The 13748-nt window shown below is 38.1% G+C and overlaps 1 long non-coding RNA gene across 1 annotated transcript; it reads right to left on the bottom strand.

The window, feature by feature from the left end:
- Nucleotides 1-664: 664 nt before the first annotated feature.
- On the bottom strand, nt 665-13295 carry LOC116524853. Its single transcript, XR_004257509.1, has 3 exons — nt 12986-13295; nt 7704-7811; nt 665-992 (listed from the first exon to the last, which is right to left on the bottom strand). It is a non-coding gene; the product is annotated as an uncharacterized LOC116524853 (long non-coding RNA).
- Between the last annotated feature and the right edge of the window lie 453 nt (nt 13296-13748).

Here is a 13748-nt window from a genome sequence, read left to right as displayed (position 1 = left end):
AACATATTTGTGCAATACTTTTTATCCCATATCCAGATTTTCTGCATGATCTGGTTTGAGCTAATCTGTAATTCTGTCTCAAGCTGATTATCTGCTATATTCACAGCATGTTTACTTTTGCACAGGCATGTATATGTGTGTGTGTAATATTTCATACACGATAGCTCCTACAAAAACACTGAAAACCTACATTTAGTAGGAAGTACAAGAAAATTGATTGTGCTAGTTACATAATTAAGACATGATCCATGGCCATGATATCAAGAAGACTGAAGTCTGATGAGGAAGGCAGACATGAACAAAACAATTATAATGCAAAACATGAAAAGGATACTAACAAAAATTGTAGGAATAACAAAAGGTAACCACTAATTCTCACTAAAAGTGCCAGTGAGGGCCAGGCGCGGTGGCTCACGCCTATAATCCCAGCACTTTGGGAGGCCGAGGCGGGTGGATCACGAGGTCAAGAGATCGAGACCATCCTGGTCAATATGTTGAAACCCCGTCTCTACTAAAAATACAAAAATTAGCTGGGCATGGTGGCGCATGCCTGTAGTCCCAGCTACTCGGGAGGCTGAGGCAGGAGAATTGCTTGAACCCAGGAGGCGGAGGTTGCGGTGAGCCGAGATCATGCCTCTGCACTCCAGTGTGGGTAACAAAAGCAAAACTCCATCTCAAAAAAAAAAAGTGCCAGTGGGAGGAGGAAATATATTAAATTAAAATTTATAGAATAAGTAGGTTTTCAACATGTGATCAGAGTACGAAATAAATTAGCAGGAACAAAGACTTAGAAGTGGGAGAATCTGAGAGATATTCAGAGAATGGCCAATGGTTCAGGATTCCACAATAAATGGGATTGACTGCAAGTTGTTCCATACTAAGGATTTCAGATTTTATGCTGGAGGTGACAGTTGAACGAATTTAAGCAGGGAAGTGGTATTCTCAGTTAACTGTTTTAGAAATATCATCCTGGCAGCAGTGTTTAGAATCACCTAAAGAGAAGAAAAATAAGATCAACTCAGACAAGGATTTATGAGCTTCTTGGAGGCAAAGGTTTGTTTTCCTTATTTTTTGCATCATCAGTGCCTAGTATTGTGCCTGGCACAAAGTATGATCTCAATAAACATTAAATGTTATTACTATAGCCTTAACAGCACAGCGTGTGAGTACAATAATGAAGTTTGATATTATTACAAGAAATTTCTGTAAATGTGTGGAACTGGTCTGGACAGTAGAGGGATTATTTTCTTCCTTCTCATCCTCAGCTTAGTTTGTATTCAAGTGTGTGTCTAAACTTGTTGTATTTACGTTTAGGTTCAAAATAACAATGGTGCAAATGATGAATTAAAATTTATAGGGAAAAGCAATTGTTCTAAGATTCTCATCATATGTAAAATTTTAGAAATAATGATGCAGAAACACTATCTATGAAGAAAAAAACAGACGATTTGGATATGATAAAATTCTCTGTAAATATCGAAAGAAAGCTATCTTTAGAAATTCATCAAGATAAGCAGGGGGAAAACTCTTACAAAACATGGATGACTCAAAAGCAAATATTCCTTTTAGACAGTGTGTGCTCTCATTCAGAGTTTGGGCTCTGCAGCCAGACTGCCTGGATTTGCAACTCTGTCTTATACTTCCAAGCTCATCTTGGGTAAGAGACTTAAGTGGTCAATGCACCAGTTTTCTCTTCTGTAAACTGGAGTTTGTAATATTTGTAAACTTATCTAGTTTATGAGTTGTTGCAAAGTGTTTAGAACAGTGCTTGGTATATAATAAGTACTAAATAAAATTTAGATATTCTCTTATTTTCTTTGTTTGAGACAGAATCTTACTCTGTCGCTCAGGCTGGAGCACAGTGGTGTGATCTCACTCACTGAAACCTCCACCTCCCGAGTTCAAGCAATTCTCTTGCCTCAGCCTCCTAAGTAGCTGGGGTTATGGGTGCGTGCCACCACCCCCGGCTAATTTTTTTTTTTTTTCCGAGATGGAATCTCACTCTGTCACCCAGGCTGTAGTGCAATGGCGTGATCTCGGCTTACTGTAACCTCTGCCTCCCAGTTTCAAGCTATTCTCCTGCCTTGGCCTCCCAAGTAGCTGGGATTATAGGTGCCCACCACCACATCCAGCTAATTTTTTGCATTTTTAGTAGAGACAGGGTTTCGCCCTGTTGGCCAGGCTGGTCTTGAACTCCTGACCTCAGGCGATCGTCCCACCTTGGCCTCCCAAAGTGTTGAGATTACAGGCGTGAGCCACAGTGCCCAGCCTGGCAGCTTATTTTTAAGTTAGTATTCTGAATGCGACAGAGATTGCTGTGTATTTCCCAATATCTGCTTTTTGCTTATAGTAATAGAATCTAATTATAACTATGCAAATAACTGTCCAGCATGAACACTGCATCTTCCAGCCTTTACTGCAGCTAAATGTGACCATGTGACTGGGGCCTGGCAAATGAAATGTAAGCAGAAGAGTCAAGTGGCAGCTTACGGAAAACTTTCTTAATAGACAATTAGACATCTACTAAAGCTCAAAATTTTCAAGTATGAAATTGCTAAGGGTTGTTGAGATATAGAGCAGTAGAGAGTGTCAGACATTACTGATGGATGTGTGAATTGGTATAATCACTTTGGAAAACAGTTTGGTGTTAGTCAATAAATGTGAAGATATGTATGCTCAATAATCCAGAAATTTTTCCTAAATCTATATTCTAGAGAAGCATATATGTATATTAGGATACATATATAAGGATATTGTAGCAGCATTCTTTGTAATAGACAAAAATTATAACTCAAAGGTCCATCAACAGTTTAATGAATAAACTGAAGTATGTTAATACAATAGGATACTATTGTATCCTATTTAATTATCATATATAATTGAAATCATCGTATATAATACATTGAATGAAATTGATGAAACTGAATCATCATATACTATACGACATCCATTGAATAGAAGAAGCAAGAACCAAAGTAACACAAACACCAAGATTCAAAAATAGGCAAACTATGTCATCTAGAAAGGCATACTTGGGTGAAACACTTTAAAGAAAAGCAAGGCAATGATTACCACAAAATCAGAATTATAGTAATCTCTAGGTCTAGAGGGAGACTTCCTCTAGGGAGAGTTGTGATTAGAAAGGAAAAGTGGGCTTCTGAAATTCCAATGCTGTTACTTCACTTGAGGGGAGGCTCCACTGATGTTCCCTTAAAATAATTTTTATAACTATACATTGTGGTATAGTTTCTATGTAAACATTATATTTCTATGTGAACATTACTTTTCTATGTGAACATTATATTTTACAATTTAAATTATATCTATATAAAGTATATATATATAAAGAGACATTGTGCCTTTGGCCTTTGTTCCTTTTCAGTCCTTCCTCCATCCTGCTTCCTGAAACAGATACTGCCACCAGAGACCATGAAAACAAGGACCACTACACAGAAATATCAGAAAAATGAGCTGGTAGGAAGGTAAGTCCCAGAGGACTTAGTGGGGCACAGTTACCATATCAGTTCTTAACCTTTGTACCTCTTGACTTCATTTACATGATAGAGAAATATATTTAATATTATTTTGGAATTTTCTGTTATTTACGCAGGCCTGATTTTAACTAATACACCTTTACACTAGATTTTCAAAAAGACAACCTGCCCAATAGAAAAATCACTTGCTCTCATACACACACAAACATACATAGATGCATACACATATACATAATACACACATACACAGGCACATGCATAATTAGGCAATTCATGGAAGAGGAAATCCAAAGGGTTCATAAACATCTAAAGCATGTTTAATCTCAGCAGTAGTTAGAGAAATGCAATTAAAACAATATATTGCTTTTCAGAAATTTTGGCCAGGCTAATGATTTCATGCATCAGCCTGGCCAAAATTTCTGAAAAGCAATATATTCAGTACTGTTGGGCATTCAGGAAAATGATGATCCCTTTCTGATGCTGTTAATGTAAACTGCTATACATTTTTGGAAGGAAAATTGGCAATATCTATTAAATTTGAAATGACCTTACAATGTGAGCCAGCAAGCCAAAACAAATCTATGCCACAGAAAGTATTCAAGAGCATATGTCAAGAATTCTTGTTGCAACATTATTTGTCAGGTAAAAATCTGCAAAAAACCTGTGTTAATCCATCAGTAGTGGAATGTTTAGAGAAATCATGGCACGTAGTTACTATAAAATATTGCAGCTATTTTAAAAAGTACTCATTTTGGCCGGGCGCAGTGGCCCATGCCTGTAATCCCATCACTTTGGGAGGCTGAGGCTGGCAGATCACAAGGTCAGGAGATTGAGACCATCCTGGCTCATATGGTGAAACCCCATCTCTACTACAAAAAAAAAAAAAAATATATATATATATATATATATATGTATACAAAAAATTAGCAGGGCGTGGTGGCATGGGCCTGTAGCCCCAGCTACTCTAGAGGCTGAGGCAAGAGAATCGCTTGAACCTGGGAGGCGGAGGTTGCAGTGACCCTAGATCATGCCACTGCACTCCAGCCTGGGCAGCAGAGTGAGACTTTGTCTCAAAAAAAAAAAAAAGTACTAATTTTTATATGTAATTAGCCAGTCAACTTTGTATATGCGTATCTGAATAAATTTGTATGAACATACAACAAAGTGTGAAAAGAATCAACCCAGATTGTTAATATTGGTTGCCTGGGAGTTGGGATGGGAATGGAAAACTTTTTCTGTATACATCTTTGGATGGTTTTCCTGGTTACAGTGAGGATAAGCATGTGTTATTTTTGTCTTTTTGTTGTTGTTTGTTTTTGAGACGGAGTCTCACTCTGTTTGTTGCCCAAGCTGGAAGTACAGTGGCACACTCTCGGCTCACTGCAACCTCCACCCTCCGGGTTCAAGCGCTTCTCCTGCCTCAGCCTCCCAAGTAGCTGGGATTACAGGCACACACCACCGCATCCGGCTGATTTTTTTTTTTTTTTTTTTAGTAAAGATGGGGTTTCACCATGTTGACTAGGCTGGTCTTGAACTCCTGGCCTAAGGTGATCCACTCACCTTGGCATCTCAAAGTGCTGGGATTACAGGCATGAGGCACTGTGCCCAGCCAATTTTTGTAACTTTTACAATGATATTTAATTTAAAATTGATTTTAATAAAAGGTAGACATTGAAGAACACAGGATGATTAATGCACCTCAATGTTAGGTGAATATCTTTAAAACTGGTTATTGCCAAACATTAAATCCATATAACTGAAGCAAACTGCAACACCTATACAAAATAAAGGAAGAAAATAACTTATCCACTGAAATTTCACAATTAGTATTTGAACAATCAACTCAAAAGACACCCATGTGCTACTAAAATAAATAAATGCATGTTACTTCTTGCAATCTTCTGGGAAGGAGTTTAATACCAAGCCATTTCATGGAAAAAACAGGAGTTAAGAAATACGGAGAAAAGAATAATTATTCCTCATCAGGCGAGTCTGGCGATACTTAAATGTGTGTATGTAAGGGGGTGGCTGTTAATTAAGGTATAAAATCCACATGTGCCAATTGAAACTCAGGATCTTCCTGCCCCTCTTCAAATGTTCTTACGCTACCAAGACATGAGCGACACCTAGCCAGACCACTGAGGCACCTTTGCCTCCTCCCTCTCGCCTTCCTTTTTCCGTGAATGCTAAATCCTCCCACTCTTGGCTCTGGAAATCTTCTGCCCTCGCCCTCCCGCTAACCTTGCCACGTTTTGCCCGGCCTCGCTGCCAATATGCAAGCCTCCACTCCCAAAGAAGCCCAGACTGGGTTGCAGCGTCTTCGCAACCCTTCACACCCAGATCTTTCTGGCCTTCCGCCGACTTCTCCACCGTCGCACTCCGCCCAGTGCTACCAGGATTCTACTCACTCCCGAGGACCTCAGCGCTGCCCGGGCTGTGGCCTCAGATCCTCACAAGCCTCAGCTCCCTAGGCTGCGCCCACTCGCGGACGGAAGTGCCCCGGGGCCCAAAGGACGGGCCAGGGGCGGGGCCTCGTCTGGCCAATAGAAGCACAGAATCCAGGCTCAGCGGTCACGTGCCCAGCGGGCGGGAATTTAACCGCGGGAAGACCCGCAGGAGGCAATTTTACCTCAGGTAAGTCCGTGAGAGGCTGGAGGCAGGAGGGAGGGTGTTTTTGAGGGCTGAGGGGAAGAAAAGATAGTATAGAACTAAAGAAATATGGCAGCTCAGGAATCTCTGGAAAACACATTGGTGAGGCCTGGCCGATGTGACTCTGTAGGGACAAAACCCCAGACCCACGGTCCACTTAACCTAATTAGGTGAGAATAGAAGATGTGAAGGGCTCAGAGATACTGGTGGGATTTCAGCCCATCAACTAGAAGTTGTATGGGCTAAACGATAAGGGAAAATAGATGCACCTCGCCTCCTCTGCGATGTTACGTTTCTTTGTTTTAAGACAGTCTCTTTCTGTCGCCCAGGCTGGAGTGCAGTGGCGCGATCTCGGCTCACTGCAACCTGTGCCTCCTGGGTTCAAGCGATTCTCCCACCTCAGCCTCTGAGTAGCTGGGATTACTGGTGCCCACCACCACTCCCGGCCATATATATATATATATATATATATTTTTTTTTTTTTTTTTTTTTTTGAGACAGTCTTGCCTTGTCGCTCAGGCTGGCTTGCAGTGTTACGATCTCGGCTCACTGCTACCTCTGCTTCCCAGGTTCAAGTGATTCTCCTGCCTCAGCCTCCCAAGTAGCTGTAATTACAGGCCCGCTTTACCACGCCAGGCTAATTTTTATATTTTTAGTAGAGAGGGGGTTTCACCATGTTGGCCGAGGCTGCTCCCAAACTCCTGACCTCAGATGATCCGCCTGCCTCAGCCTCCCAAAGTGCTGGGATTACAGGGGTGAGCTGCCGTGCCTGGCCCTGGCAAATTTTTGTATAGAGAGGGTTTTGCTATGTTGCTCAGGATGGTCTCGAATTCCTAGCCTCAGGTGATCTGCCCGCCTCAGCCTCCCAAAGTGCTGGGATTAAAGGGGTGAGCTACCTCGCTGGGTGATCTTATGTTTTTGTAAGTGTGGTTTTTATGCGAGGGAGTGAAGAAGGCAGAAAGCTTCTGATGCCTTAGGCTGTTGGGGAGAAGTGGAAAGGCAAATTGAAGATTCACACTCACCTGCAAGTGCTTTTAAATAATCCTGGGGCCCGGCATGGCACAGTGGCTTGTGCCTGTAATCCCAGCACTTTGGGAGGCTGAGGCAGGAGGATTGCCTGAGCTCAGGAGCGCTAAATCAACCTGGCCAACATGATGAAACCCGTCTCTATTAAAAATACAAAAATTAGCCGGGCACAGTGGCACCCGCCTGTAATCCCAGCTACTTGGGAAGCTGAGACAGGAGAATAGCCTGAACCCAGGAGCAGGAGGTTGCAGTGAGCAGAGATCGCACCACTGCGCTCCAGCCTGGGAGACAGAGGGAGGCTCTGTCTCAAAAAATAAATAAGTAAATAAATAAAATAATAATAATCATCATCATCATCATCTTGGGAAAGCTGACTTCCCGGCCTTGTGCCTGACCTTATTATGGTGTGCATTTCCATTTTGGCCCAGTGGATGTCAGTCAGGAAGTAGCATCAGAGAAACAAAATCTTTAGAAATAGGTAAGGAAAAATATTCGAGAATTGTTGCAATTCAAAATCTGATAATTTTAAATTACCTTCTCTCTATCCATGATTTTGTTCATTTACCCCATATCTTTGGTTTTAGAAATAAGAGCAATCTATCTTTCTTGTATCCACCCACCACTATTAGATTGATTCGATATCTGTATTGCAATGAAATAAACTTAATAAATGGAATTCTCAATGCATATAATATATGGCATCTTATTTAAGTAGTACATATTTAGCATGAATTTCAGTGGTTGACTTCAATACAAAGGTAATTATTTCTTAAGGTAATTGGTGAGAGTGATAAATGTGAAGCCGATAGAAATACTAGGCTTCACAAGAAAAGTTAATATAAATGCTGACAATAAGCTGAATGGGTAAAGTCGGTAGAGTTGAGTTTGTTGTTATCTTTTTGAAATGGCTTTTAGAATGAGATAATCAGTTTTTTCTGAAAGCGCAACATCAAGAAATGGAATCCTAGAATCAGTATTTGCTTGAAAGATCAGTGATACACTGGATGGAAAAGACATAGAGGTTCCATGATTGGAAATATTCTCAGAGAAGTAACCATCAGTAAAATAATGCCATGTTGGTTTTGTTTAAGAGTGAAAGAGGGTGGCTACACTATATATTCTCCACACCACAGAATCTAAGAATATTAAAGACAATTCAGAGAACATATTTGGCTCATTTTAATGGGAAAACATTGTAATATCCAAAATTCTTCTGAGTCATTAATCAAATAATGTGCTCTGGATTGTTTTTGTTTTGTTTTATTTTTGGTTTTGTTTTTGAGTTAGAGTCTGGCTCTGTTGCCCAGGCTGGAGTGCCCAGGCACGATCTTGAGTCACTGCAACCTCCACCTCCCACGCTTAAGTGATTCTTGTGCCTCAGCCTCTCGGGTAGCAGAGACTACAGGTATACAACACCATGCCCAGATAATTTTTGTATTTTTAGTAGAGATGGGGTTTCGTCATGTTGACCAAGCTGGTCTCAAACTCTTGACCTCAAGTGATCTTCCACCTTGGCCTCCCAAAGTGCTGGGATTACAGGTGTGAGCCAACTCAGCTGACCTGGATTGTTTTAAGTTTGTTTTTAGTTTTTTTCTGAAAGCTTTCATTTTTTTTTAAATTTATTTTTTTAAGACGGGGTCTCACCATGTTGGTCAGGCTGGTCTTGAACTCCCGACCTCAGGTGATCTGCCCGCCTTGGCCTCCAAAGTGCTTGGATTATAGGCATGAGCCACCATGCCTGGCCAATTTTTTTCTGAAAGTTTTTAAAAGTTTTACTTTAAGTTTTACACAGAAGTTACTCTGTCCTAGAGTAACTTCAAAGTTATAATTCCTTGAGTTCTCAAGTAAATGAGAACCATCCTGGACTTTTTCAGCATTCTAAATTTTACCTATTGCTTCATTAGATGGATTTGTTGATTTACCAATATGCCATTGTTATTTTCCTCCAAATAAGTTAGCTATTAGAAAATTCTAACTTTAGGCTTCTTATTTTCTAAGTAAGAGAATGGAAACGGTTTTGCAAATTGTTTCCCAATTTCCCAAATCCCCACTGTTCCAGCACAGAATTCTGCCTTTGGTTACCCAATTTCAAGACCACTTGCAAAATATGGTTAGTCTGGGAACACTACTCTGGCAATCTTGTGAATTTCAACCTCTTTTGCAACAAAATGATCACATTAAATATATTTTCACCAACCAACTAATAGCTATATGCGTTTAAACAATATGAAAAATATTCAATTTTATATCAATATACATTATTTTCATACTAGATTTAAAATTATAGTAAAGTATATTATTTTTACCAATGATTACCATTTAGAGCCTTTTTAAAAGTGAGTAAATCAAAGTTTTGTGATTAAGAGAGATTTTCTGCACTTGACTTGCTATTTTACCAATGCTAATTTTAATTTTTATATTTCCAGATGTTGAAATTTACACTGCTTTAAAAGAAAGAAGATATGTTTTCAGCATTCAAATATCATGCAATAGACTATTTATGTGAGGTAGAGTGTTAGTGGCTTACTGCCTATTTACTAAGAATTATGATGGGAAAAGTGTTAACTACATTCAATATAGGTTGAGTATCCCTTATCTGAAATGCTTAGGACCAGAAGAGTTTCAGATTTCTGATTTTTTTTTCAGATTTTGGAATATTCTTATATATATAATGAGATATCTTGGAGATGGGACCCAAGTGTAAACACAAAATTTATTTATATTTTATATACACCTTATCCACATAGATTGAAGGTAATTTTATATGATATTTTGTGCATGAAACAAAATTTGTTCACATTGAACCAACCATCAAAAAGCAAAAGTGCCAGTATCTTCGCCACCCAGGTGACATCATATTGGCACTCAAAAAGTTTTGGATTTTGGATTTCAAATTTTTGGATTAGAGATGCTCAACTTATGTATAATAATTTTTCAGTAATCCTTAGATTCTTTATTAGTCTAATTATTTTAGATTTATTTAAAATTATTTTCCACATTTAATATATCTTTAAAATGCCACTTTTGGAAGTAAATTATTAAATTAAAATAATCAAAAAATTAAAATCAAACAATTAAAATGAATCTGAAGCTTTCAGGAGACATGGAAACTCTTGGCAAGTTTGGGGTGATTTTGCTAACAATCTGAAGCGATCTTTCTTGAAAGGAGTGGAGAAAAAAGAATCTCAGTTATCTTTAGAAGATAATACTGATAGCATACATTGACCACTTTCTATGGGACAGATACTTTGCCCCTCTGGATTATATTAGAGTGGTGCAAAAGTAACTGCCATTAATTTACTATTAGTTAATTAAAAGTAATGGAAAAAAATACAATTAGTTTTACACTATTCTGCTATCATTTTATTATCATAAGTACTTCGTGAGACAGATACTATTATTTTACAAGTTTTACATTTTACAGGTTAGAAAACTAGTTTCCAGAGAAGTTAAATAGCTTTTATAATTGTCAGAGCTAAGTTTTGAGCCAAGGCACATTGTTAGGAAACTAATTAGAATAACCATCATATAACAGTCTGTTGTTCTTATGATTTTAGTTGAAAAGTTAAATGTTTTTCTTTGTAACACTGACCCCATTTACCAAGGAAAAAAATTACTCCAGTATAACAAAACTGTGTGACATTTTACAGGAAATGAGAAAAACATTCAGGCATCTTCTGGTTTTATTATTCCCTCATAAGTGAGAGAAGCAAATGTGTAGTTAAGAGAGATGCATCATAGGAGTCAAAAGTCATCATAACAAAATACACTTATGAATATATTGGCCACTTGCAAAACTAGTCTGTATTCAAACATCCTCAAACTTTTTTTTGCCCATGGTATTTTAGTTTCTACTGGTATATGACACTCCATGATATAATACAAATATGGTACAAATCAGTGGCAAATCTTGCAAAAGATGCAAGACTTTGTTAAGTTCATGAAAACAGTATTGAGGAACCGCTCAGATAATAAGTAAAGATATTATGAAGATCATGCAAAATTAGATCAGTTGACAGACAAGAGAAAGAGAATGGCTTGAATATCAAAGGAGTCAGAGATGCCTTGGGAAAATCTTCAAATATTCTCTAAAAACATCTGTTTCATGATCAAAGGTGAGGTAATGAATAGTATCATGCATATCATCGTATAATACAGATTGTGGGAAAATTATGGCAAAAAGTAATAATTTATAAGCTAATTATAACTGAAATCTTGTTATAAAACTTTTTATAACTTTCATATTTTAGATAAAATACTAATCAAACTTTTTTTCCTATTTACTGTGAATCTTTTAGTTGATATAAAATTACCTTAAGTGATCTTTTTCTCTTTATCACTTAATCTTGGATAATGACTTCTTATTTAATATGTTGTAACACCTTCAGCGAACATCAAAAAGTCTTGTGAAATAATGCAAGAAACTAACATTTGTCCGAATACATAAAATAATGAATTCTGTGGAAAATTAGAGTCACTAAGGAAAGACTTCATAGAAGAGATATTGCTTAAGATGGGCCTTGAAAGATGAATAGGATCTCTATAGAGAAGAATAGCAGGGCATTTTTAGAGGTACAGTGAAGACCATGGTGTTAACCAGGAAGTGACCACTGAATGTTAAGGGAGGTGGTGAAGAGACTAGTCTATTTAGAGAGAATAGTTAGAGTAATGAAAGATAAAGTTCAAAAGCAAAGGCAGAGCCTAATTTAAAGAGAACACTGACTCATTTATGGACTTATTAGCTGATTTAACATTCCTTTAAATAAACAGTTTCCTTTTATATAGTTAGATAGATGCTCTGTTGCCAGACTAGAGTGCAGTGGTAAGATCTTGGTTTACTGGAATCTCCATCTCCTGGGTTCAAGCGATTCTCCTGCCTCAGGCTCCCAAGTAACTGGGATTACAGGCAAGTGTCACCATGCCCAGCTAATTTTTGTATTTTTAGTAGAGACAGGGTTTCACCATGTTGTCCAGGATGGTCTCAAACTCCTGACCTCATGATCTGCCCACCTCAGCCTCCCAAAGTGCCAGAATTACAGATGCAAGCCACTGCGTCTGGCCTATTAGATATATTTTTAAAAATTAGAAATGAATTTGCTGGTTGTAATAAAAGAAACAATGCAAAGATAAAATGAAAGTTAAGACATCCACATTGTACTGTTTAGTGAAAAAAGCACATTGCTAAGTATATGTAAATGATGTGATTCTGTTTTTTGTCAAGTACTTACACATGCATTTTAGCTTAAGCTAGAAAAAATATCTGCAGGAGGATACATCAAACTACTACTGATATTACAAGGGGCCTTGACTTTCTTAGTTATGTGGTTCTGTGTATCTGATACAGGCATACCTCAGCAACAGCAAATATCACAATAAAGTCAGTCACACAAATTTTTTGATTTCCCAGTGCATATAAAAGTTATGTTTATACTTGGAAGGCCGAAGCAGGCAAATCACAGGTCACGAGTTTGAGACCAGTCTGGTCAACATGGTGAAACCCTGTCTCTACTAAAATACAAAAATCAGCTGGGCATGGCAGTGGGCATCTGTAATCCCAGCTGTTCAGGAGAATGAGGCAGGAGAATAGCTTGAACCCAGGAAGCGGAGGTTGCAGTGAGCCAAGATTGCACCATTGTGCCAGCCTGGGTGACAAGAGAGAGACTCCATCTCAAAAAAAAAAGTTATATTTATACTATACTATAGCCCATTAAGTACAATAGCAATATGTCTTTAAAAAGATATACCTTAATTTAAAAATTACCATGGATATACCTTAATTAAAAAATACTTTATTGCTAAAAAATGATAAGAATTACCTGAGTCTTTAGTGAGTCATAATCCTTTTGCTGGTGGAGTGTCTTGCCTTGATGTTGATGGCTGCTGACTGATCAGAGTCGTGGCTGTGGCAATTTCTTAAGGCAACAATGAAGTTTGCTACATCGATTGAGTCTTTGATTCACCAAAGATTTCTGTAGCATGCGATACTGTTTGATAGCATTTTACTCACAGGACTTCTTTGAAAATTAGACTCAATCCTCTAAAACTCTGCTGTTGCTTTATCAACTAAGTTTATGGAATATTCTGAATACTTTGTTGTCATTTTAACAATGTTTACAATATCTTCACCAGGAGTAGATTCCATTTCAAGAAACCTCTTGCTTTGCTCATCCATAAGAAGCAACTCCTCATCTGTTCAAGTTTTGTCATGAGATTGCAGCAATTCAACCACACCTTCAGCATCCATTTTAAATTCAAATTCTCTTGCTATTTCTATCGCATCTATAGCTATGTACTTCCTCCACTGAAGTCTTGAATTCCTGAAACTCATCCATGCAGATTGGAATCAACTTCTTTCAAACTTCTGTTCACGTTGATATTTTGGCCTCCTCTGATGATCACAAATATTCTTAATGGCATCCAGAATCATTCGCCTTTCTCAAAGGACTTTGCCTAGATCTATCAGAGGAATCACCATCTGTGGCAGCTATATCCTTACAAAATATATTTATTTCCATAAGACCTTAAAGTTGAAATGACTCCTTGATCTATAGGCTGCAGAAAAGATATTGCATTAGCAGG

The sequence above is a fragment of the Sapajus apella genome, unplaced genomic scaffold (genome assembly GCF_009761245.1).
Source record: "Sapajus apella isolate SASKATOON/1434 unplaced genomic scaffold, GSC_monkey_1.0 scaffold46, whole genome shotgun sequence".
In the NCBI taxonomy this organism is placed as follows: domain Eukaryota; kingdom Metazoa; phylum Chordata; class Mammalia; order Primates; family Cebidae; genus Sapajus; species Sapajus apella.
The sequence above is the reverse complement of the archived record's forward strand: the minus strand, read 5'-3'. Positions and strand labels throughout refer to the sequence as shown.